Source organism: Dendrobates tinctorius, unplaced genomic scaffold, assembly GCF_039654945.1.
Source record: "Dendrobates tinctorius isolate UK_male_01 unplaced genomic scaffold, ASM3965494v1 ptg000293l, whole genome shotgun sequence".
In the NCBI taxonomy this organism is placed as follows: domain Eukaryota; kingdom Metazoa; phylum Chordata; class Amphibia; order Anura; family Dendrobatidae; genus Dendrobates; species Dendrobates tinctorius.
The window spans coordinates 8,606,824-8,634,717 of record NW_027361960.1 but is presented as its reverse complement, the minus strand read 5'-3'; the positions used below and the strand labels follow the sequence as shown (position 1 = coordinate 8,634,717).

Here is a 27,894-nt window from a genome sequence, read left to right as displayed (position 1 = left end):
GTTTTGTCTTACCAGTACAGCCAATGACTCAATCACTAATGTGACAAAGTAGGTATTTCTGCTGTACCCCCTAAGAATATTGAACTAATCTGACACTTGGATTTGCAATTTTTGTTACTAGGTCAAATTTGCCAACAGTTGTCTTAATAAGGTTTTCCACTAATATAATATTTATGTCCTAGCCTTAATACCATGCTGTATCTATCCCAGGCATCAATGAATGTGGCTTTACATGGAGTTGATGCAAAGTGCTGTATGTGATGAGCCATGATCACATAACAGGTCTCATTTTACAGTATGACTGTGCTGTGAGGTGTAGTGTGTGATCAGTGCTTGTTACAAACAGTGCTCTGCATCAATTCCACATTGAGGCACATTATTCCCAATGCCTGGGATAGATGCAGAATGGTGTTTGTAATGACATGCAACCCTGCCCTCCTTTCCCTGCACAGTAATTGCTGACAGCTAGAGCTGTGTGAATATGAATGAATCGTACGGTATCACACAGAGAAAGACTGTTCTGACATTCTCTGGGGGTGTTCCCTTTCTTCATGCCAGCATGATGTCTCCTGGCTATGATTGGGCAATGTCATACAGGGGGAAAAGAAAATGCCCCCAGTGAAAAATCAACGATAACGCTCCCTTAGCTGAAGGGGAAACTGGTTTAAAAAGTTTGCAAGCTATTATCTTTGCAATGAAGAATAGAAATACAAAAATAATTTTATTTAGATCTTAAGCCACTTCTTCACGATGTGAGCAGCCTAGTATGTAAATGTGGAAAGAGGTCCTCTTTAAAAGTATGTTTATAGGGCAAGGAATATAGGTTGGGGACATACTGACTAGTCAGGTGTCCATTGGGGCAAAATAATGCCTTTTTTCTGCGTTTGCTGACTATTTTGTGGCCATTTAGGGCAGCCTTTTATATGTTAACTAGCTTAAGAGCCCGGCGTTGCCTGGGCATAGTAACCAACTGTGGTTAGTTATAACAAATTATAATGATTATATTGCACATAAAAACCGTGCATCTAATCCTACCCTGTGTGATACTGACTGCTGAGCCGTGTATCTAATCTGTCATGATGCAGAACGGGGTTTTGTCTTTCGCCCGTCCTGGTCAGACAGGGGTTAATTGTTTCTGCCTCTCTCTGGCAGAGGGCAGCTATTTAGTGGCCAATCGACCTAGGTCCGGTGTCAGTTATACTCCTGCCCTCGGCTGAGTTATTTGACCCTTTGCGTACGTGTGCCTTGTGCCTGATAACTTGTTGTTTTTTGGCTTCGATCCGGCTCGTCCCTGTTACGAGTTCTGCCTGTCCCTCTTGTACTGCGCTACCCTCTCTGTGTATGACTCTCTGCCTGTGATCTGACTACTCTCTGCTCGTCCCTCTGGTACCGCGCCGCCCTCTACGTGTATGACCTCTGCTTGTCTGACCTGAGTTTCCCTCTCCTTTACTACAGTATCCCTGTAGTAAGTATATTACATCATCTGCAGCAGTAGGACGCTAAGCCCCGCCCCCTGCAGTCACATGATCATAGGTCCTTGTATTCTTTACTACTTTCAGCGTCGCAGGTCCTGTCTGCCTGAACTTTCCCTGCAGTATCGGACCCCGGGCCCTCCCGTAGTGTGGGTAAGTCACCCTGCTCAGCCGTGGCAGCTTGCCGACGCTGACAGGATCCTGACATAATCCTATCCTGTGTGATACTGACTGCTGAGCTGTGTATCTAATCCTATCCTGTATGATACTGCCTGCTGAGCTATGTGTCTAAAGCCCCCGTTACACACTGCGATATCGCTAGCAATATCGCTGTAAAGTCACCGATTTTGTGACGTTGCAGCGATATTACTAGCGATATCGCTGCATGTGATACTTACCTCCGACCGGCTCCCCCGCTGGTTATTGCTGATCGCGAGAGAAGCTGCTGGACCGTTCCTCGTCGGTCACTTCCTGCTGGGCTTCCTGTGGCGCCGACGAGCGACGCGCGGACGCGGGTGGGAGGACGTCAGGATCGTCTCGTCTGACAGGTAAGTAGCGATCCCCGTCCCCAGCGATGTCGCTGGTGAGATCTGCCTGTGTGGCAGCTCACTAGCGACCACTTAGCGATGCACCAGCGATCCTGACCGCGTCATATCGCTGGTCGGGATCGCTGGTGAGTCGCTAGGTGTAACGGTACCCTAATCCTCTCCTGTGTGATACTGGGCTCCCCCTGCAGTCTGTGTCAGAGGGTGGTCTGTGTTGGCACGGTAATAAATTGTGTTATTTCCAGCTTTACAGAAGGACGATAACACCATAGAAATGATAAGACTAATAGGCCTCAGTTACCACAACTGTCTACAAAGAAAACTGTTGCTGATTGCAACCAATCACAGCTCATTTTTCATCTTTTAAACAGCTCTGGGACAGCGTGGCGAGTTTTGAGTGGTGACTTTTGTGTTTCAACTTTTATGTGGCGAGGTTGGTGTATGTGTGGTGAAATGTGTGCTGAGGGTGGTATATGTGTTGAAGCACATGGTAGTGTGTGGCGCATTTTGTGTGTGTGTTCATATCTCCGTGTGTGGTGAGTATCCCATGTCAGGGCCCCAACTTAGCAACTGTACGGTGTATACTGTTCCGCGCCATCGCTCTCATTCTTTAAGTCCCACTTGTTCACATCAGGCAGCTGTCAATTTGCCTCCAACACTTTTCCTTTCACTTTTTCCCCATTATGTAGATAGGGGCAAAATTGTTTGGTGAATTGGAACGTGTGGGGTTAAAATTTTGCCTCACAACACAGCCTATGATGCTCTCGGGGTCCAGTCGTGTGACTGTGCAAAATTTTGTGGCTGTAGCTACGACGGTGCAGATGCCAATAGATACACTTTTTCCCCCATTATGTAGATAGGGGCAAAATTGTTTGGTGAATTGGAATGCACAGGGTTAAAATTTCGCCTCACAACATAGCCTATGACGCTCTCGGGGTCCAGACGTGTGACTGTGCAAAATTTTGTGGCTGTAGCTGCGACGGTGCGGATGCCAATCCCGGACATACACACATACATACATACACACATACATACATACACACCCACATTGAGCTTTATATATTAGATATATGAACGTTAAAGGGAATCAGTCTTTGCCTTTACTTTTCTAAGGTGCCGCTTGTAAACATCTTCCTATACAAGTTACGCTCCTGCATGGTTTGAAAAAAGAAGTCTATGCGCAACATATCTCATGTTGCTTGCTGCTGTAAGTAGTCATAAAGGCAGTTTTGGAAATAACCAGCACATCTACAGCGGATATCCTGGCTTTGCCTCCAACTGCAAACTTCGCATGCATGGAATGCAACCAAAGCTGCCTTTTGATGGTGTAACCAGTGCATCAGAGCGTCTATTAAGCCAGAAAGGGGCCAGCCAGTCATTCTCCATCTGTAACCTAGATTTCCAGTCAGATGAAATTATAATAAGCGTATCTGTTGTTTTAGGCATGCCCATATTTGCCACTAGGAACTTGTGGTCCAATAACTAGTACAGGGGTTGGGGAGGTGCAGTACATTGTTAATTTTTACAAAATTAATCCTTATACTGCCTTTCTGCTTTGGAAATGGGAGGGGAGTGCATTGGGCAGTATCAGGTCATGATCTTCTTATAGTACACACACTGGCTAGTATTAAAAGGGCCAAACAGTGGGAAGAATTGGACAGTAGGAAGCATTGCTCCGACTGCTGGAGTAGCAGTTACAGAGCTGCTGCTCTGCTAATCAGAGCGAAGAACACTGTTACCACTGAAGATTCGCTGAGGAGCAAGGAAGAAACAGCTCCAGTGAGAGCTTAGAGTTCTGCATCATACACCTCTCCATGTTAGTACACAAAAAGGGGGCTGGTAATGGTGGTCTATTGTATATGTGCTCGTGATTGGGCGAGGGTTACCATTGGTGGCAGTATATTTGATTGGAGAGTGGATGCACACGGGTGGGGGGTATTGTTTGACTGGACTTGGGGGGATATGGTGGGCGCGCATCAGCTCCATTCCAGAGGATGGGGGATATTAGGGAAAAGTCTTGGAGGAGATTGGGTGAGGAACGAATAAGAGTAGAAGAGAGGAGGCCTTGGAAGGACTGGAGATTATGTAAGAGAAGATATGTGGAGATTAGTTCGGAGATGTAGGGAGGAGAAAGATTATAGACGGCTTTGTAGGTCAATGCTGTTTGCCTGCTGTCTCTAATATACTCTCCTTCCCCTATCTGAAACTGAATCTCTCCAAAATTGAGCTTCTTGTGTTTCTTCCTTCTACTAACCTTACTCTAACTGACACTGAAATTACCTTGGAGGGTTCAACCATAACTCCGGAGCAGCACACCCGCTGTCTTGGGTTTACATTTGACACTCAATTTTCCTTTATTCCCCATTTCCGATCACTCACTCGCTCATATCACCTGCATCTTAAAAGCATCTCCAAAATCCGATCTTTTCTCACTTTTCAAACTGCTAAAAATGCTTACTGTCGCTCTTATTCACTCTTGTCTAGACTACTGCAACTCTCTTCCGATCGGTCTCACTGTTACTAAACTGTCACGACTGCAGCCGCAGACACGGCCCAGCAGGCGCCTCCACGCCGATGGCGAGGGGCGGGCATCCCCCGGGGACGCAATATGGCCCCTCTATACCACAGAGGGGGACCCGGGCCTACCCGAACTAGGGAAGGGCAGCCACCGGGATTCTGTGGCAGCTGAGCATGTGGACAAAGAAGATACGTAGGACTAGATAACACCGCACAACTTCAGGTATAAATAAAGTTTACTTAAAGTAAAGTCACAGTACATAGACAAAACAGGGCTAAACCAGGCTCCCGATTCCACAGCTCCCAGAAGGGTATCACCCAGTGGACCCCAAGACACCATTGGATCACCAAGGCACTCATAAGCGGGACATCGGGACACAGGCAGGACATCAGGACACACGAGGTCATCAGGACATCAGGACACACGAGGTCATCAGGACACACGAGGTCATCAGGACACACAAAGTCATCAGGACATCAGGACACACGAGGTCATCAGGACATCAGGTACACGAGGTCATCAGGGTACACGAGGTCATCAGGGTACACGAGGTCATCAGGACATCAGGACACACGAGGTCATCAGGACATCAGGGTACACGAGGTCATCAGGGTACACGAGGTCATCAGGACGTCAGGACACACTAGGTCATCAGGACACACTAGGTCATCAGGACATCAGGCGGGAGTCGTTTGGTTCCGGACATCCAATATGACCTACAGGCACCACTGCAGTCATCCAGCTCCAGGCAGTGGTCATCAGGTTCCAGACTGCGGTCGACAGGCTCCGGGCATCGGACCTAGGATGGAACTCAAGCGTGATGGTGCCAAAACCGCAGGATTGCTGGGCCTGCATGGAGCTAGCACCGCATGGTAGTCAGAGCACAGCATAGTAGATGCTCAGCAGGAACACCGGTTACAAGAGTCTCAGAGTCACTGGGTGCAGGACTCCAAACACAGAGGGATTCCAGGAACATAACACAGCAGACAGTTCAGACATGGTCAGGTATAGGATAGGTACAGGATCAAGGATTCAAGCCTGGATACACCGCCTCCAGGCCATGGCGAATTTAGACAGGGTCAGGTACAGGACAGGTACAGGATCAAGGATTCAAGCCTGGATATACCGCCTCCGTGGCAGGGCGAGGGTACAGGACAAAGCACGAGTCAAGGCAGGGACTTTGGTACCAAAACCGAAACAGACGAGGTCCAGAGACACAGACACGAGACACACATGGCAAAGTCCAGGAGCTTTGTGAGTAGCTCTTGCCCCGCCCATAGGGCAGGGTAAGTTTATAAAGGAGATGCCCCTCAGCAATTAGCTGGGGACAGCATTTCAAGTACACACACTAATCCTGATAAAAGCAGGGGAGGTGTGGCCGCGCACACCCTAAGCACACACAGAAACCATTGCAGCACAATCAGTTCAGGAACTGCAGCTTAGAGCACCTGACATTGTCTGCAAGCCAAGACACACGTGGAAAGTCATGCACCAGCTGCAAATGACCTCACAACCCACGGACAGCTTCCACAGCGGCGACCAGGGACCACACATGCGATTGGTCAAGCAGCAGAGCAAAAACCTAACCACATGTGCAGCGACGCAGCAGAGCAGGGAACTGAGCAGGCTCCATACAGGTAACAGCCAGCAGTATCCCAGCTCAATTGGGGGAAAGGAGTAACGGGTTAAAGCAGACATATGCATTGTCACGCTGACAAGCAGATACAGACAGAACGGCGTGACAAACTCTCTCCACTCAAAACCGTCCTGAATGTAGCGCCAGGGGTCATATTTCTGACCAGTTGCTTCACCGAAGCCTCCATCTTGTGCCAGTTATTACACTGGTTACCCATTCAATACAGCATACAATATAAACTCATATCTCTCACCCACAAATCCCTCCACAGTTCTGCATCACCCTATATCTCCTCCCTCATCTCTATCGCCCTACAAATTGTCTCCGTTCTGAAACTGACGTAAAACTAATATTCTCCATAATTCTAACCTTGCACATCCGTCTCCAAGACTTCTCCTGTGCTGCTCCAGTTCTCTGGAATGCACTACCCGAAATGAGCCAACTGTTACCTAGCCCCCATGTTTTTAAGTGCACTTTAAAAACACATCTCTTTAAACAGACACATCACCTCAACTCACTAACCTCACTCTTCCCTGTTCCCTCCTTCTAAACATTATTCAGAATCTGCTCCCTCCTATTAATCTGCACTTGATAATTGCAATTAAACACACTGGCTGATGACTGGAACATGCAGTTTTATATGAAAATCCCTATTTATTACAATTGTTGGACCTGAAATAACCAGCACTTTTCACCTATTGCCCTCCCCTCCTTATTTCCTGGTAGATTGTAAGCTTGCGAGCAGGTTCCTCAAACGTAATGCAACTGTTTACACTGTCTTACCTAGTATTGAATTATTTCCTGTATATGTCCCTGCTTAATTGTAAAGTGCTGTGGAATATGTTGGCGCTGTAAAATAAAATAAAAATTATTATTATTAGTGTTAGTAGTTTGAACTAGATACACTGCGGAACTGGAACCCCATTATGGGATTTGCAAAGAGGGGAAACGGGCGTAGCGAGGAGAAAGTATAATTAGTCCGGGCAGCAGAGTTAAGGACGGACTGAAGAGGTGCGAGAGTGTTAGAAGGTAGGTCATAGAGGAGGATGTTGCAATAGTCAAGGAGAGATTAGGGCATGCACAAACATTTTAGTAGATTGAGTGTTGAGGAAAGGACGGATACTGGAAATATTTTTGAACTGGAGGTGACAGGAGGTAGCGAGAGCTTGAATGTGCAGTTTGAAGGACAGGGTAGAGTAAAGGGTTACCCCGAGGCAGCGGATTTCCGGTACAGGTGAAAGTTTGATATCATTTATTGTGATAGACAGATCACGTAGGGAAGATACGCGAGATGGAGGAAAGATAATGAGTTCAGACTTGTCCATATTGAGCTTGAGGAAGCGAAAGGAGAAGGAGGAGGATATGGCTGATAGGCACTCTGGGATTCTGGACAGCAAAGAGATGATGTCTGGTCCAAAGAGGTAGATCTGAATGTCAACAGCGTAGAGATGGTACTGGAAACCATAAGACTTTATGAGTTGTCCAAGTTCAAAGGTATAGATCAAGAAGTGTAGCGGTACTAGGACAGAGCCTTGAGGTATTCCAACAGAGAGGGCTGGAAGAGGAGGTAGTATGTGAGTAAAAGACGCTAAATGTACGGTTGGTAAGGTATGTGGAGATAAAGAATAGAGCAAGGTCTTTGATGCCAAAGGAAGACAGGATTTGTAGGAGGCAGTGGTCAAATGTGTCAAAGGCAGAGGACAGGTCAATAAGGAGGAGTATAAAGAATTGTCTGTTAGCCTCGGCTGCAAATAAGTCGTTAGCAATTTTGGTCAGGGCAGCTTCAGTGGAATGGTTAAGACGGAAGGCAGATTGTAGATTGTCAAAGAGCAAGTTAGATGAGAAGTGGGAGGAAAGTTCAACGTGAACATGCTGCTTAAGGAGTTTGGAAGCGAATGGGAGCAGCGATATGGGGCGATAGCTGGAAGTGACGGCTTGGTACAGGGATGCCTTTTTGAGGAAAGGCGTGATTGTGGCATGTTTGAAAGCAGAAGGGAGAGTACCAAACATTAGTGATGGGTTGAAGAGAAGGGTTAAGGATGGGATTAGAGTGGTGATGAGATTGGGGAGGAGGTGGGATGGGGTTAAGTGCACAAGTGGTAAGGTGTGATTTGGAGAGAAGATGAGTAATCTCTCCATCACTGATGTTGGAGAGGGAGGTTATGGGGTAAGGTCATTGGTCTAGTATATTAAGGGGTTGTGGTGGTCGAACATTAAAGACTTGCATTGTTTGGTAGATCTTATTTTTTTAAGTATGTGGCAAAGTCCTCAGCAGAGATTAGGGAGGTAGGAGGGGACAGTGGCGAGTGGAGAAGGGAGTTAAAAGTGTTGAATAACTGTTTAGGGTTGTAGGAAGATACAAGGGATGTAAAGTAGGCCTGTTTATCAGAGGTGAGGGCTGATTTGAACGCAAGAGTTTCTTGTTTGAATATATATTGAAGTCATCTTGCGAAACTTGCCGAAGCTTTTTAGTGAGGCTATTGTGCCAGGGTGGTCTATTGATTCGTCACATTCTGCCACGCATGAGAGGGGTGACCGAGTCAATAGCTGATGTGAATGTGGCATTGTAGAAAGCAGTGGCCTGTCTATGCCAATCTTTTAGATCTTGCCTTTGACATGGCCTAATAGGCTTCCTGTATCCATGCTGTCCACTGGACATACCATCTATTCCATTATTTCTAAACACTTTTTCGGTGATTACTTTGTATCTCCGTTCATACTGCACCCACACACACAAATGATACACCATTTGAAAGGTAAACTTGCCCCCTTCAGCAGAAAATAGCCAAACAAACCACACATCCACGATTTGATCACAAAATACAGTTTAAACATTAATTTTCATAAACCTGCAGTAAGGAAAAATGACCTGCAGATGGCAACACACTACCCCAAAGCACACTACCACAAAGCCGCTTACAGACATCACAAACAAATCCAAACATTTGCCTTGGGGGCTTTCCAGCTTGCTGGACTGCTTGCCCGGCCTATTTCAGCCAAATTGGAGGATTGCACACGTCACTGCAGGTGAGACACATATGCAAACACATTTGTAAACATGCACTGCCTATTGAATTGCACACTTGCTCTGTTCATACTCCACCCACATAAACAAATGATACTCCTTTTGAAAGGTAAAATGACCTGCAGGTGGCAGCACACTACCCCAAAGCACACTACCACAAAGCTGCTTACAGACATCAGAAACAAATCCAAACATTTGCCTTGGGGTCTTTCCAGCTTGCCAAAGTGCTTGCCCAGCCTATTTCAGCCACATTAGAGGATTGCACACTTCACTGAAGGTGAGACACACATGCAAACACATTTGTAAACATGCACTGCTTTTTCGGTGATTACATCGCCCCACACACGAATGGTGAGTCACATATGCAAACACATTCGTAAACATGCACTGCTTTTTCACTGATTACTTCACCCCACACACAAACTATACACCATTTGACAAGTAAACTTGCTCCCTTCTGCAAGAAAAGAGCCAAACAAACTATACATTCACGATTTTATCACTAAATACAGTTTAAACATTCATTTCCATAAACCTGCAGAAAGAAACAATGACCTGCAGCTGGCACCTTAACCGGAAGACATTTTTGGGCCTCTACTTATAAACCAATTTATTGTATTACCAATCTACATATATAAATACCTGTTTGTGTTCATCATGCAATAAAATGCATTTATATTTGACCAGCTTGCTTTTTCTGAAATTGCCTACGCCCCCGACGACTAATGTGTGAAAATTTTGCACAGGCCAAGCTAGTTATGTCCCAATTGCTGATAAAGTAAAGTATGTCCATTATCAGCAAGGGGCTAAAGCAAACTCACTCCTTAGGCTAAAAAACTACTTTTCATTTCTCATAGTCACCCTACCTGATATCTTTTATCTCCCCATCCCCCACCACCATTCCTTCTACACCTAAGCTATGCACTCCCCATGCCACTACTGCGGCCATCTTGGAAGCATGAGAAATGAAACGCTGATCTGAGCAGAGAAGGTGTAAGGGCGTGAAGCATAAAAAGAACAAGAAAGGGTTTACCTCCTCTGCTCCATGCCTGGAAGCAAACAGCTGCGCAGTAGGGTTGCCAGGAGGAAGACTCTTGCACCTGGACCGACTGCATCATGGGCCTGTCAGAAGCAGTGGGGAGGAGGAAGTTGTGCTGCACAGGAAGGAAGCAGGTCAGAGAGCGGGAAGACAGGGCACGCTGAGGGGAGATCAGCTTGTGCAGGGGAGAGAGCAGGACGCAGTTGCACGCCGCAGAGGACAGAGGGCTCACGGCCAGAGATCTAAGACAGGCGGACGGGACACAGATATTTCCGCCCGTGAGTACCTGAAAGCGGGGTCTTCAGGGAGTAGCGAAGTGCGTCCTGCAGATCGTGCAGACTTATAGAGACACAATGTGGTAATAGCAGGTACGCAGGATGCAGTGACGAGACGCGAGACAGATATGACTTTAAACGTTAACTTTTATAGATAAATGCAGTTAGGGCTATTGTTACGCAACCAACAGAATAACAGTAGTTGTCCTCGCAGGATTGGGAGAACACGACTAATCCGGCAAAGACCAGTCACTATACAGCCGCGGAATGGCCGACTATGTGTCATTAGTCACTATGTATCACTTATCCGTCCTGACGTCCCTCGGCGTTCTGTTCCACGGTGTGTCTGCGTCGCAGCCACTAGGTCCAGTCACTGAAGATCTGGCGTAGTCTTCAGGCGTTCCGACGCCCAGGAGGAGCAGGGGCACAACATGCCTACGGAGAGTTCTTTGGCGGGATGTCCCCCAGCGGAGGCGGCGGGATACCGTCTGGGAGAGGGAACGTGGAGGCCACAACTCCCTGACAGGGACTGGCAGCAGCGGTGATAAGTGGCGGTTGATAGACTGCGCCTGTGGCCTGAGGCCGCACTGGAGGATCCGCAGCGGGTACAGGCCCAGTCTCTTCCGCGGACTGGAGCGGGGCGGTGGCAGCTGGGGGAGGCAAAGGAGGAGTCACCGCCGTGGTTGGAAGTGATGCGGCGATGGTTGCGGGCAGCCGCGAGCTGGAGTGAGGCGACGTTGGTGGCGGACGGTTGCGAGTAGGCCGCAGCCAAGAGCTGGAGTGAGGCAGCAGTCTTCTTTTGTCGGTAAGCTCGGCGCCGTCTCCCTGAGGTCCACCGAGTCTCCGTCCTGTCGCAGTCCTCCTCTCGGGTAGCTGCTCGTGGCTCTCACTCTCTGCCCCTCCCCAAGTCTCCACCTCCTTCTCCCTCGTTCTGCTGACTCACCCAGTCTGGCCCTCTCCGCCCCTCTTCTCTGGACTCCTCCCCCAACTGCCCTGTCAGTCTCAGCAGTCCATCCCATAGTTCTGCTCCCTGGAAACAGATATCCCAAGAACCTGGAAGACGGTCCCCTCGGTTCCGGCCCGGGTACTCGGCGGAGGCCTCCCGTTCTACAACCGAGCTCCTGATTCCTGCTGAGAGACTTATAGAGATACAGAGCCCCTGATTCCTGCTGAGAGACATAGAGATACAGAGCCCCTAATTCCTGCTGAGAGACTTACAGAGATACAGAGCCCCTGAATCCTGCTGAGAGACTTTTAGAGACACAGAGCTCTTGATTCCTGCGGATAGACTGTGCAGAGACCGTGCAGAGACTTATAGAGACACCGAGCCCCTGATTCCTGCTGAGAGATTTATATAGATACAGAGCCCCTTATTCCTGCTGAGAGACTCCTAGAGACACAGAGCCCCTGATTCCTGCTGAGAGACTTATAGAGACACAGAGCTCTTGATTCCTGCAGATAGACTGTTTAGTTTTGGAGCATAGATTCAGAGCAGGGGACACCCGGAATGCCTTGTGTCCCCCCTGCCTGTCCTCATTAAACCCCGAGACCCCTGTTGTGGGTCCATAGAGGCTGCAGAGCTTACAGTGACTAGAGAGACATCAAGTGCCGCTGCTGACGGAACTGATACGGGAGAAGAGGACCCTACAAGCAAGTTCTCATCAGACTGATAAGTTCCAAGAACACCCGTTCCTAACTGTTCCTCTTTTTGACTGTTTGATATACTGCTTTAAAACCAGTTTAACCCCCACTGCTTTCTCCCTGCGAGGAGTATCATATCCCTGTAAATAAAACCCTTAAACTTTTGATCTGTCTCGGTTCCGTGGTGACATACCAGCACCTGCACGTTTATTACAAAGGCAATAGTGGGCAACAAGCAGAGAGCAATAGATAGTGTGACTACACGAGAAATTAATAGCCATTTTTAGTCATGATGTGGAGGGTCGCATTAAAGCACTCTAAGTCAGTGACCATGTAAGCATGAATCAGAGGTAGAAGAGGATTATAACGGTGAAGACTCCCATTTTCTTATTGACTGGAATTGGATGGAATGAATAAAGAAGCTGTTGTGGATCATATTTCTTACCTCATCCACGCCATTTTAAGCCATTGGATATGCACTTTGAAATCCTAGTTTCAGATTTCTCTTTTGTGTGCGTTTCTTTCTTTAAGACATTCTGGATATGCGGTTGGCGTGTTTAGGAGGCTTTTATCTTCACCAGCTCTCTTGTATCAAAACATTTATTGTCAGGAGAACAGCAAAGTAAAGGATGGGGCACAACATAGTGTTAATACCATATAAAAATAGGAGATAAATAGGCTTCTCCACCTGCTGAGCCAGGTAACTCCAGGAAAGTAGAAAATATGTAAATGAAAAAAAGCAATTGGTTTAGGGCGTTGGCGGCAGAAAGTAAAGAAGTGCTAAAAGATAAAATGATTAAGATCTATATGGCAAACAACAAGTTTCAAAACTGGCTTTCAAAGCACACTGTTTGCAATAAAGACCTCAATCGTTATATTTTTTTGCAACCTCCCTCCCTTTTTCTTACGAGGCTGAAGTTGGTTTCTTATTCGTCTAGTTTCTTATTCGAGGCTGAAGTTGGTTTCTTATTCGGCAATTTTTTCTTTTCCTGTTTTCACAGGTTAAACAACAAAAAATAAGCAACACAATAATAAAAAACAATGCACTGAGGTGCCCTGATGTGAATACACTTAAAATCAGCGTCAAAAGTTATAAAACTGGCACAAAAATGGGCATCAATGTGGGCACCAAAGGGCGTTAATGAAAGGGTTAAATGACATTGGGCCACTGAAATCACACTAAGAACACACAGACAGTGAAGCCCCGCATCAAACCCAGGTCCCTCCAGCCTGGCCCAAATGCGTTATTGGCACTAGAACTGGCATCAAAGTGGGCACATATTCGATATTCACAGATTTGAATAAGTAACTGATGTTTTTAAGGGGTTAAATGACTTTGGGCCACTGATGTCACACTATGAATACACTATCTGTGTTTTCACAGTGTGACATCAGTGACCCAAAGTCATTTAACCCCTTAAAAACATCAGTTACTTATTCAAACCTGTGAAAATCGACTGTGTGCCCACTTTGATGCCAGTTATGGTGCCAATAACTCATTTGTGCCAGGCTGGAGAGACCAGGATTTGATGTGGAGCTCCTTGTTCTATATATCCGCAGTGTGATTTCAGTGGCCCAAAGTCATTTAACCCTTTCATTAACGCCCTTTGGTGCCCACTTTGATGCCCATTTTTGTGCCAGTTTTATAATTTTTGACGCTGATTTTAAGTGTATTCACATCAGGGCACCTCGCTGCAATGTTTTATATTATTGTGTTGCTTATTTTTGGTTGCTAAAGCTATAAAAAACAGAAAAGAAAAATTTGCCGAACAAGAAACTGACGCATAAGAAACCAACTTCAGCCCCGAATAAGAAACTGGACAAATAAGAAACCAACATCAGCCTCGTCTTTTTCTTGACAGTAGGCAAGTTTAAAGTGGGGGCAAATTGCTAATGTAGTGCATCTCCACACAAACAATGTGCTACGTTCAGGCCATTAACCCCTTCATGACCCAGCCTATTTTGACCTTAATGACCAGGCCATTTTTTGCAATCCTAACCAGTGTCCCTTTATGAGGTAATAACTCTGGAACGCTTCAACGGATCATAGCGATTCTGAGACTGTTTTTTCGTGACATATTGAGCTTCATGCTAGGTAATTTAGGTCGATAATTTTTGCATTTATTTGTGAAAAAAACGGAAATTTGGCGAAAATTTCGCAATTTTCAAATTTTGAATTTTTATTCTGTTAAACCAGAGAGTTATGTGACACAAAATAGTTAAATAACATTTCCCACATGTCTACTTTACATCAGCACAATTTCAGAAACAATTATTTTTTTGTTAGGAAGTTATAAGGGTTAAAAGTTGACCAGCGATTTTTCATTTTTACAACAAAATTTACAAAACCATTTTTTTTAGGGACCATCTCACATTTGAAGTCACTTTGAGGGGTCTATATGGCAGAAAATACCCAAAAGTGACACCATTCTAAAAACTGCACCCCTCAAGCTACTCAAAACTACATTCAAGAAGATTATTAACCCTTCAGGTGCTTCACAGGAACTAAAGCAACGTGGAAGGAAAAAATGGACATTTTAATTTTTCCAACAAAAATTTTCTTTTAGCATCAATTTTTTCATTTTCACATGGGCAACAGGATAAAATGGATCCTAAAATTTGTTGGGCAATTTCTCCTGTGTACACTGATACCTCATATGTGGTCATAAACCACTGTTTGGGCGCACGGCAGGGCTCAGAAGGGAAGGCGCGCCATTTGACTTTTTGAATAGAAAATATGCTGGAATATTTAGCGGTTGCCATGTCGCGTTTGGAGAGTACCAGTGTGCCTAAACATTGGAGCTCCCCCACAAGTGACCCCATTTTGGAAACTAGACCCCCTCAAGGAACTTATCTAGATGTGTGGTGAACACTTTGAACCCCCAATTGTTTCACAGAAGTTTATAACGCAGTCGTGAAAATAAAAAATAATTTTTTTTCCTCAAAAATGATTGGTTTAGCCCATTATTTTTTATTTTCACAAGGCTAACAGGAGAAATTGGACCACCAAAGTTGTTGTGCAATTTGTCCTGAGTACACCGATACCCCATATGTGGGGGGAACCACTGTTTGGGCGCATGGGAGAGCTCAGAAGGGAAGGAGCGCCATTTTGGAATGCAGACTTTGATGGAATACTCTGCGGGCGTCATGTTGCGTTTGCAGAGCCCCTGATGTGCCCAAACAGTAGAAACCCCCCACAAGTGACCCCATTTTGGAAACTAGACCCCCCAAGGAGCTTATCTAGATGTGTAGTGAGCACTTTGTACCCCCAAGTGCTTCACAGAAGTTTATAAATGCAGAGCCATGAAAATAAAAAATCATTTTTTTTCCTCAAAAATGATTTTTTAGCCAGCTATTTTTTATTTTCCCAAGGGTAACAGGATAAATTGGACCCCAAAAGTTGTTGTCCAGTTTGTCCTGAGTGTGCTGGTACCCCCTATGTGGGGGGAACCACTGTTTGGGCACACAGCAAGGCTCAGAAGGGAAGGAGCGTCATCTGACTTTTTGAAAGGAAAATTAGCTCCAATCGTTAGCAGACACCATGTCGTGTTTGGAGAGCCCCTGTGTGCCTAATCTTTGGAGCTCCCCCACAAATGACCCCATTTTGGAAACAAGACCCCCTAAGGAACTTATCTAGATGCACAGTGAGCACTTTGAACCCCCAGGTGCTTCACAGAAGTGTATAACGCAGAGCCGTGAAAATAAAAATATTTTTTTTTCCTCAAAAAATGATTTTTTAGCCCGCTATTTTTTATATTCACAAGGGTAACAGGAGAAATTGGACCCCAAAAGTTGTTGTACAGTTTGTCCTGAGCACACTGGTACCCCATATGTGGGGGGTACCACTGTTTGGGCACACGTCGGGGCTCGGAAGGGAAGTAGTGACGTTTTAAAATGTCGACTGATGGAATGGTCAGCGGGCGTCACGTACGTTTGCAGAGCCCCTGATGTGCCTAAACAGTAGAAACTGCCCATAAGTGACCCCATTTTGGAAACTAGACCACCCAAGGAGCTTATCTAGATGTGTGGTGAGCACTTTGAACCCCCAAGTGCTTCACAGAAGTTTATAACGCAGAGCCGTGAAAATAAAAATCATTTTTTTCCACTAAAATAATTTTTTAGCCCCCAATTTTTTATTTTCCCAAGGGTAAAAGGAGAAATTAGACCCCAAAAGTTGTTGTGCAATTTTTCCTGAGTATACTGATACCCCATATGTGGGGGCAAACCACTGTTTGGGCACAAGTCGGGGCTCGGAATGGAGGGAGCACTGTTTGACTTTTTGAACGCAAAATTGGCTGGAACAAATGGTGGCGCTAGGTCGCGATAGGAGACCCCGTGATGTGCCTAAACAGTGGAAACCTCTCAATTCTAACTCCAACCCTAACCCCAACACAGCCCTAACCCTAATCTCAACCCTAATCATAACCCTGACCACAACCCTAACCCCAACATACCCCTAACCCTAATCCCAACTCTAACCCTAACCACAAGCCTAACCCTAATCCCAACCCCAACTCACCCATAACCCTAATCTTAACCCTAATTCCAACCCTAACCACAAACCTAACCCTAATCCCAACCCTTATTCCAACCCTAACCCTAATTCCAACTCTAGCCCTAATTCTAACCCTATCTGTAACCCTAATTCTAACCCTAATGGAAAAATATATATTTTTTTTATTTTATTATTTGTGCCTACCTTTAACACCCCCGATAAAGGGTGGGGGTGTATTTACTTTTTTTTCATTTTGACCACTGTGAGAGTTTATCACAGTGATTAAAATTAAAAAATGAATCTGCAGCGCGACGGGCGCGCTGCGCATGCGCTATTTTCCAAGATGATGGCGCCCATGATCCGGGACGGCGGGACACCGGGATGGCCAGAGGGACATTGGAGGCACCGTGAAGGGTGAGGGGGGGGGGAAATCGGAAGGTGGGGGGAGCAGAGGGAAGCGGGAGGGGAGCAGATGGTGACGGCGGCGGCCACCGATCGGCACCGCTAGTCGGTGTGGGGGGAGGGGGGTCGGATCTCGGTCTCCAGCCACAGCCGATGCCATCAGCCATGGCTGGATTGTAATATTTCACCAAATTTCATTGGTGAAATATTACAAATCGCTCTGATTGGCTGATAAAAGTGAAACAGCCTATCAGAGCGATCATAGGCACATGGGGGCTAAGCCACGCCCCCTGGGGTGAACTACAAAGGGTCTTCTGTGTGCGGGTCGGGTGACCGTTCAGTGACCCCAGTCACCCGACCCGCAGGAGGGCAATCAATTCATGACGCCACATAGGCATCATTGATCGGATTGGCACCGACTTTCATGACGCCTACGTGGCGTTATTGGTCGGGAAGGGGTTAAAGGAGCGCGAGTGACAATATTGAAGCCGTTCAATGCTTGTTTCCAGGACTCTCTACACCGGCTGAGGAAGAATGATGGGCACAGATCAATCAATAGTAGAGCAATCTGTCCCCATACAGTATCATCTTAGCAGCATATCTGCAGTTTTGACAGGGCGATGTGATGCTGAGAATAATGATTTTTGTTCCGGCATAAACAATCCAATCACTCAATGAATAGGTAACTTTTTGCTGGTTTAGTATAATGCACCCCATAGTCCTCCACATAGTATAGTGCACCTCATAGTCCTCTATGTACTATAATACACATCCCATAAACCCCCATATAGTATAATGCGCCTCAGTCCTTCATATAGTATAATGTGCCCCATAGTCCTCCATATAGTATAATGTGCCGTATAGTCCTCCATATAGTACAATGCCCTTCCCATAGTAGAATGCACCCATAGTCTTTCATACAGCATAATGCACTCCACATAGTCCTCTATAGAGTATAATGCAGTCCCCATATTGTATAATGCATCCCCATATAGTATATTGCAGTCCCATATAGTATAATGCAGCCACATAGTCCTCCAGTTCTACATAGTATAATAGAAAAGCCCTCATAGTCCTCTAATTCCAGATAGTATAATGCAACCCCCATATAGTTCATAAAGTATAATGCAGCCCATAGTTCTACAATACGCACCACTCCCCATTCCTCCACCAGTCTCTGCAACAAGTCACCTCAGCAGCTCCACTGCTCAGCACAGCGTGGCACGATGAAGTGACATCATTGCGCCCGCTGCATCACACGCAGAAGGGGAATGATGACAGAGGAAGCATCACCTGACGCTCCATCCTCCATCATCAATTTCATCTGTATTGGCATCTAGCGTGCTGATATAGTTGAATGTGCGATACCAAGCACAGGGAGGGCAGAGGGCCAAGGGCCTGCGCTGGCAGTGAGCCCCTTGGACTCACGGGCCCCATAGCGGCCGATTGGCTTGCTGCTAGCAATGTCACGCCACTGCCAGGGGGCCCCTGGAGGAAGTGGGGGTTTTAAGCAAATGCCTAGATTGCCCTGCCCTAACGCCAACCCTGAGTGTCCAATACCAACCTCTTTTTTTCCATTTCATATTTTCCATTGTTGGACAACCCCTTCTGTATTAAAAAAAATTACCCCACGTTACTGGTTCCAGTGATGTCAGCGTTGTGTCTCTCGGGGACTCACCTGACATTGTTATGTCACGTGAGCCCTGCAGCGAATTAGAGGCCACTTCACTCTCGCTTCAGATAAAACATAGGAAGTCAGATAGCTGCAGCAGTTCCTTCGAGTCTCAGTTACATCTGAAGAAAAGGAGGATGAACCAGCCGCTGATTAGCTGCTGGGCTCATGTGACCTGACGTCGTCCGTGAGCACCTGGAGACGAAGCACTGAAGATGCTGGAATAGTGCCGGCAATGGAAAGGAGTATAAAGGCATTTTCATTCTACGTGGGGGAATATTGTAATTGAGAAAGAGTTGTTTTAATAGCGGACAACCCTTTAAGGAGTAGGCAAATTCCCTCCCCAACTCTCTGCATAGTCCGTTCTGGGCACATAGGGTGAATCACCCTTTCTCCCCTGTAGACTGCAAGATCAGCTTTCTTCCCCATCTAAACTGTTAGGGTATGTTTTCATGGGCCGGAATCCCTGCGCTTTGGACGCAGCGGATACCCCGCTCCACCCAAAGCACCAACCCCTGTTGTACGCGCGGTGATTCCAGATGTGTTCATTGAACAAGGTGGAATCATCGCATCGTATTCATAGACTGGGTTATTTATCTTGCGGAAACTGAACATCTCCGCAAGATAAATAGACATGATGCGGTCTATAAAGACGTACCTCATGTGCATATACACAGGTCTGCCACCTGCATGTGTGCATGCATAGTGGATATGAGATTTCATAAAATCCCTTCCACTATGCTGTAACATCTGGACCCTGCGGATTGGACGCTGTGGCTGTACGCAGTGTCCAATCCGAGGCAAATCCTGAAGGATTCCAGCCCGTGGAAACATACCCTTAGTCAGTCTGTGTGATCTGTCTTCCCGGAAGACACTTTGGCATCACCATAATCATACTGACCTGCAGAATAAAGGTATAATATGTATGCTGCATGGCAAACAGAGAAAGGTTTGTAATGCAGAAGAAAACAATGCTTGAATTCCTTAGTTACAGTATGTCCATGTATGATACTCAGAGAACTACTAAAAAAGTACAATAACTTTATGCAGGAAAAAGCAAGCTTCGTATACCTACTTCAAAAGTTCTTAAAGTGCAAAACAACGAGAAAAAATGGTACCTATAGATGGTTAAATGTTACAACTTCTCAAATAGCTGCTGATATACTCATTTAAAAGAACGCAACATGTGCTCACAAGAGTAAAATAAGGAACAGAATCAGAAGCAGCAGAATTTCGCACTTCCCCTTTTAACCAAGGTTCCAAATGAAAAAACGGTAATTCAGCTCTGTAATCAAATCTTAAGAGGGGTTGTCCGCATACAAGAAACTTTCCCCAATAGGTACATTGTTGTGAAAAAAAACATATCATGCTTTACTTACTCTGTCAGGGCCCAGAGATGAGCCTCTGCTGAAGGCCCAGTCTACATTATTTGGCTGTAGTGGAGACATGGCATCAACATGCTGCAGCCAATCACTGAGCTGAGCCTGCCTCATACCAGGCATTAGCCAGCTGTGATGGCCATCATCTGCCTGTAACTACAGCAATCTAAGCACGCTCTAATGGTGGTAATCAATCTCTAAGGGTACGTGCACACGCTGCGGATTCCGCTGCGGATTAATCCGCACGGATTTTGCAAAAACCGCAGATAATCCGCAGGTCCAAAGACCTGCGGATTATCTGCGGTTTTGCCTGCGGTTTGGTCCTGCGGATTCACTATCTCCACAATGGTGGAGATAGGAACCCGCAGCGGTTTCCGCAGAAAGAATTGACATGCAATTCTTTCTGCGGATTCAAAACCGCAGCAAATCCGCGCGTTTTTTTCCGCAGCGTCGGCACAGCGGTTTTTTTTTTCCCATTCAAATGAATGGTACTGTACACCGCAGCTAAAACTGCTGCGTGTCCGCAGCGGCCAAAACCGCTGCGGAAACGCAGCGGAATCCGCAGCGTGTGCACACAGCCTAACAGTGATATTTAAGCATCGTAACTGCCAGTGTGCTCGCACATATCGGTTTCCATCACACATATGGAAAACTGATGGATTACCATGGCAGTCGCAGGCCTGTGCTTCATAGGAGAACCACGAATTCACTATACACTGCAATAAAACGGTATTGTAGTAAATGGTGTAAGTAATCGAATGACGGAAAGTTCAAGTCCCCCACCTATCCCTTCAAAAAGAAACAAATTTAAATAAACATATTTTCTCTCATAGCGTCAAATAAAAGGTCTGATCTATCACAATATAAAACTATTTTAAATCATTTATTAAATAAATATTAAAAAAAAAAATCAGTAAGCCAGAATTTTCATTTTTCAGTCACTGGACTTCGCAAAAAAAAAAAAAAAAAGTTTTGCAATATATGTACTACTGTCAATCTTTCTTGGTCTGGGGCTCCATGCAAAATCTCGCCTTGTGGGGTAAGGATGATTCTGAGGACGGTCAGGAATCAGCCCAGAACTACACGGGGGGATCTGGATAATGATCTGAAGAGCGCTGGAACCACAGTGTCAAACATTACTGTTAGTAATACACTACGCCGTCATGGATTAAAATCCTGCAAGGCACACAAGGTCCCCCTGCTCACTCCAGCACATGTTCAGGCACATTTAAAGTTCACCAATAAACAACTGGATGATCCAGAGGAGGCATGGTAGAAGGTCATGTGGTCAGATAACACCAAAATAGAACTTTTTGGCATCAACTCCAAAAGCCGTGTTTGAAGAAAGAAGAATATACCCCAAGAACACCATCTCAACCGTTAGGTATGGTGGGGGAAACCTCATACTTTGTGGGTGCTTTTCTGCAAAACCATATTGAAGCTTTTATGAATGGGGTCGGTCATATATTGCAAGATTTTGTCCAACAACCTCCTTCACTTAGTAAGAGCATAGAAGATGGGTCTTCCAGCATGACAGTGACCCGAAATACACAGTCAAGGCAACTAAGGGTATGTGCACATGATCCGGGGTACTTATGCAGCATCAATCCTGCAGCGGCCAGCTGTCACAGCATAGTGGAAATCCCATGTCCACTATGCATCCACAGACGCCATGGATCACCCACAGAGCCTGAGACTGAGTCTCTCCAGAACGCAGCATGTCAATTTCTCTTGTGGAGACTCTCTTGTCTCTGCAAGAGAAATTTCACCCATAGAATGTATTGGAGGAAGTGAATCTACACAGTTCAGTGAACACATGCGGATTCACCGGTGTTCAATAGACTGCAGTGCTTTGGACGCAGCAAACGTGTGTTGTGACTAAAGCGCTGCTACGTCTGGATCATATAAACCTGGCCTAAGGAGTGGCTCTGTAAGAAGCATTTCCAGGTCGTGGAGTGGCCTAGCCAGTCTCCAGACCAGAACCCAGTGACAGCCCCATAATCTGAAAGATCTGGAGAAGATCTGGAGGAGTGGGCCAAAATCCCCGCTGCACTGTGTGCAAACTTTGTCAAAAATTACAGGTAACGTCCGACATCTGTAAATGCAAACAAAGGTTTCTGCTCCAAATATTAACTTCTGTTTTTCTATTGTATCAAATACTTATTTCTTGCAATAAAATGCAAATTAACTATGTAAAAATCATATAAAGTGATTTTCTGGTTTATAGTTTTAGATTCTGTCTCTCACGGTTGTGGTGTACCTACGATAAAGATTACAGACCTCTATACTTTGTAGGTGGGAAAATTTGCAAAATCGGCAGTGTATCAAATACGTATTTTTCCCACTGTACTCAGGTGTGGATTACATGTGTGTTTGATGCGTGTCTGTAGCGGTTTTTATCTATTGGGGAAAATTTGCACATAAAACTGCGTACCCACAAGAGAAATTAACAACTTGTGGATTTAAAACTCACACTGCAGGTCAGTTTACACTCAGTGATCATGAGATTTCTATAAATCATATCCACTCTGCTGGAACTGTAAAGGCCGATGCACCTGCTCCAGATTTGACGCATTTTTTTCAGCACTGATTTTGTCACAAAACCTGAAGTGTTTCCTGATGACCACAAAGTGAATGAGAATCATGACGTCTCATGCACCCGTTGCTTATTTGTGACCTGCAGATTTGGTGCAGATATAAATCGGCAGGATGTCAATTCTTTCAGAATTTTCGCTGTAGATTTCACCCATACTAAAGAGTGTGGAAAAATCCGCACCAAAAACGTGCGTCCTGGCAAGAGATGCAGAAATGGTCAGACATTTTTAAGCAGCGAAAATACAGTGTCAAGTAGTGGTTAGATTTAGAGCCAGTCAATAAAGGATTTCGAGAATTAGCCAAAAAAAACCTCAATATACAGAACCTCTAAGGCTGTGTGCACACGCTGCGGATTAGGTGCGGATTCATCCGCGCGGATTTTGTAAAATCCGCAGGTGAAACCGCAGGTCAAAAGACCTGCGGTTTTACCTGCGGATTGCTCTGCGGTTTTGCCCTGCGGTTTATCATCTCCTCAATAGAGGAGATGGCAAACCGCAGGAGAATCCGCAGAAAGAATTGACATGTCAATTCTTTCTGCGGATTGAAAACCGCAGATAATCCGCGCGGAAAATTCCGCACCGTCTGCACTGCGGTTTTTGATTCCCATAGGGAATCATGGTACTGTACACCGCAGCAGTCCGCAGCGGCCAAAACCGCTGCGGAACCGCAGCAAAATCCGCAGCGTGTGCACACAGCCTCAGTGCTAGAAGAGCAGAATTCCCCTTCAAGTGACCCCATTTTGGAAATTATGCCCCTCTGGGAATTTATCTACAGGTTTAGTGACGATTTTGACTCCATGGGTATTTTCCAGAAGCAAGCAGCAGTGGATGCTGCCAAGTGAAAATTGCTGACTGTCATTGTCGTGCCCAACCCACAGCTGTAAATTAGGCAGGCTTTCATTGCAACAGAAATGCCAAACATGTGGACGCTAAATGTGGCTTAGGCACACTGGGGCTCAGAACAGAGGGCGGGCATTGGATTTTGAAGCGCAGAATTTGCTGAATTTCATTTCATAGGCGAGGAGCCATTTATCTTTCCCAGAAGCCTTTGTACTCCCAGTAACGTGGAAGACCCCTATATTTCCGTTAACAAAATACAGACCTGAGTAGGGACCTGCTTTTTTTGTGGACCAAGTTGAAGCTATTGTTCAGAACATTGTACATAATATTTATTAAGCGCTCTACAATGAGCACTTACTTAAGGCTATGTGCACACGCTGCGGTTTTTGCTGCGGTTTTGACCGCAGCAGTTCTGCAGACAGTGTACAGTAGCATGTTATCCTATGGGATTTACATTCTGCTGTGCACATGCTGCGGATTTTTAACTGCAGAAAAGCTGCGGTTTTGAAACCACAGAAACAATTGTCAATTCTTTCTGCGGATTCTGCTTCGGTTTACCATCTCCTCCATTGTGGAGATGAAAAACCGCAGAGCAAAACCGCAGGCCAAACCGCAGGTATTTTTTGCTCTGCGGCTTTTCTCTCCACAATGGAGGAGATGGTAAACCGAAGCAGAATCCGCAGAAAGAATTGACAATTGTTTCTGTGGTTTCAAAACCGCAGCTTTTCTGCAGTTAAAAATCCGCAGCATGTGCACAGCAGAATGTAAATCCCATAGGATAACATGCTACTGTACACTGTCTGCAGAACTGCTGCAGTCAAAACCATAGCGGAACCGCAGCAAAAACCGCAGCGTGTGCACATAGCCTTAGGGTTTCAATTTAAATCTCTGAGTGACGTGATTCAGATGAAACTCCCGATTTATTCATTCACTAGGATGAGGCAGCAGAGTCACTGGACTCTATTTGGCCTCTGTTCAGCATTGTCTTTCTTTTTAGAGGTGGCTGACAGCACTTTTATGCACGCCTAAAAAGATAGACACTGTCGGATCACAGGCCGGACAGTGTTCACAGTGCTTCCATCTACATCATTGTAGGTATCCTTCCGACGGGGATTCCGTCTGAATCTTGTATTTTAGAGATTTACACGGACACTGTCTGGCCTGTGATCCAGCGGTGTCCGCCTTTTAATTAGGTGTGCATAAAAGTGCCGTCGGCCACAGTTTTGTGCACTTCTGAAAAGGAGAATGATGAACCGAGGCTAGAGTAACTCTGCTGCCTCATTATACTGAATGGATGCCTCAGAGGTTTCATCTGAATTACGTCACACAGAGATTTAAATTAAAACCCCGATGTAAGTGCTCAACGTAAAGCGCAGGATAAATGTTATCCACTTACTTTGGGGGTTTCATCTAAAACTCTGAATGACTCTCGATTCAGATGAAACCCCCGATGGATCCAATCACTATAATGAGGCAGCAGAGTTACTCTGGACTCCATCTGGTCTCTGTTCATCTGTTTAGCGGTGTCCTTTTCAGAAGTGCACAAAACTGTAGCTGACAGCACTTTTAGGCACATTTAAAAAGACAGACACCGCTGGGTCACATGTCAGATGGCATCCACCGTGCCTCATTATAGGGAATCTTCCACCGCGGATTCTGTCTGAATCACGTATTTAAAAGATTTACACAGAAACCCCGCTGTAAGCGCTCACCGCAAAGCGCAGTATAAACGTGCACCGAGCCTTACTGCGATGTTTGGGAGGCAGAATGAAAAAAAAAAATCCACAGCAGGTAAAGAATCTGTATTTATTTTTTACACCATTCCTCGTGCGGTATAAGTGAGTAGACGACTTTGTTCTTCGGGTCGGTGTGATTACAGCCATACCAGAGTTATAGCAAATTTTCATGCTTGGCTGCTGTCACACACTAAAAGATGATTCTTTTTGTGCAGAACAAAGTTTTTTGCACCCCCCCATTTTGAGAGCTATAATTTTTCCATATTTCTGCCGACAGGTACTCATATGGTATTTATTCTTGGGATCCCTCGTTAATAAACATTGTGACCTATTTCATCCATATTCTGAGTTGTTTATTTAATGTGGGATTTCAGTATTTATTTAGGACAGGGGCTAGGATTACCCTGTTTGTACAAGACTATGCAGTGGGAAAACTACACGACCCCTTGGGTTTGGCATAAATTATAGCCTAAACATTACATACTAATTCCTTCACAATGGAGAAAAATTAAAACATAAGTAGGAGACATAGCGAATCAGAAGAACTATGCTACATTTCTAATTGGAAGCATTTGCTAATGTGTTTATTACACCTACCACATATAGGGTGGGATAGGGTCTGAGTGACAAATTAAAAGTTACAAGTAAACTGGAAGACAATAGAGTTCATCCCAGCATGCTGCCCATACGGGCTTAACCCCTTCCTGCTGGGTTCAGTTTTCCTTCTCCCAAGAGCCATAAGCCCAGCTGGACACACACAAGGGGCAGGACAGAGTGCCAGCTGATGCCAGTGTCTGCAGGCAGGCATGATCAGCACCACACACACGTACAGGACAGAGCCCCTTACTTACAGTCGCTGCCAGCTCCACCGTCAGACAGCAGCAGGGCTGCAACAAGGCACAAAGTGGCATAATGAAGCGGCGCCTCCCTGAGCAGCAGCCACTTCCTCTTCTGCTGTACCGCCCCCTCCTGGTCACATCGTTCAGTACAGCGGAGCAGGAAATGAGTGTCCGCACGCCGGTGCTCTACAGCATGTGGTGGCGTTACTGGGGGATGTCCCACAGGGGCGCAGCGCCAACCAGTACGGCTTTCTGGTGGTAGCATCGAATCATGGCTGTGGTGGGGGATGCCCCCTGATTGCTGGAGGGCCAGCCGCAGCAGCAGGGACTCTTGCCTGCACAGCCAGCACAGCAGGCATTAGGGGCAAGGGCCCTAAGAAACCAGCACCTCCAGAAGGTATGGGGACATAATGAGCTGAGGCCCCTATTCCACCAGCTTACTCCTCAAGTTACTGGGTCGGCAACATACACGTTCCATATATTATGATGGGCAAGCCTAGTGCTAGATTTCTTACAAGTAGCTGCACCTCTTTTGGGCATCATGTCCCTCTGTCCACTCCCCACAATTGGGTGCTTCCATCGATGCTTGGGCTCCGTCAGACATATCCCAATGTCATGTACAAGGTCCACTTCGAAAGTACTACTTACTGGGGGATTTGCCGACTCCTACAGGGGTATACGAGATCTTCCTGGCCTTCCATGAAGTTGGCAAGTATGACACCAGTGGAGGGGACAATGAATCAAGGGTGTTGTGAATTCCCTTGCTAAGACTTCTGAGCTGGAGCTCCCTCTGGTGGTTACTGGGAGTAGTGGAGCTGGCCAGTCTGATGGAAGTTTTCCGCCTGACGATGATGATTGGGAATCTGGAATTACTGGCTGGGAGCATATAAGTGAGCAGGCTTTCCTTAGTGGTTGCTGGTGATTTCCTCCTTGTGTATTTTGAGCTCTTCAGTCTCCTGCCTGATCTGCATGGTTCAGTTAAGTGATTGCTTTGCTAATCCTTTGCATCTAATCTGGTTGTGCCTTTTTTTGCTTTCTGCTTTGTTGTGAGGGCTCAGCGTACTCCCTGCTGGGGGCAGCGCTGGGCCCCGCTCCATATGTTACAGCTTGTGCTAGTTTGTTCAGTCCCCTGTGATATTAGTATCTTTTGCTTTGCTTCCAGTTCACACCAAAGTGCTGATCTAGCGGAGGCGAAGTCGTGTGGCCTCAGGTTTTTTGTATATCAGATGTGTTGCATTATTTAGGGTTTTTGCGTGATTGCAGACAGTATCTTTTCTGTCCTGTCCTATCTAGACAGTTTAGGTCCCATTATTTGCTCAGTCTATTTTCTGCCTGTGTTTGTGTTTCATCTTGTCTCACCGACAATATATGTTTGGGGGCTGTCTTCCTTTGGGGATCTGCTCCGGGGCAGTTTTGATTTAACCTTTCTGACTTTAGGCTTAGTTAGTTCTCCGGCTGTGCCGAGGCATCTAGGATCATCGTAGGTACGCTCCACGGCTACTGCTAGTTGTGTGGATAGAATCAGGGGTCTGCAATCCGCTGAGTTACCAACCTCTCTGGTTTCCTGTTGGCTTAGCCTGTTCCTGCCATCCTCCTCGGTGACCCATTCATAACACAACAAGGGCCTCTGAATTCAGAATTTTGGTGGCCAGCACTTGGGTTAGGGACATTGTTTCTGGCTCTGCTTTTGGTGCCCTTCATCTGGTACTCTCACGGACATCTTATGTCTTGGAATGCTATGGTGGCCCTGTGACTAGCAATGTGTCAGCTCAGCAGCTAAATTACT

The 27,894-nt window shown here is 46.0% G+C and overlaps 1 protein-coding gene across 2 annotated transcripts in view; it reads right to left on the bottom strand.

The window, feature by feature from the left end:
• Positions 1-26,775, bottom strand: part of RNASET2 (ribonuclease T2) — a 208,907-nt gene extending 182,132 nt beyond the window's left edge. Inside the window, exon 1 of one of the 2 annotated variants that reach the window (XM_073560105.1) lies at positions 26,757-26,775. The gene's annotated coding sequence lies outside the window, so the exon portion shown is untranslated. Of the gene's footprint in view, positions 1-26,120; positions 26,274-26,756 lie in introns of those variants that run through there. The other variant, XM_073560104.1, reaches the window with a different exon arrangement.
• Positions 26,776-27,894: the final 1,119 nt, after the last annotated feature.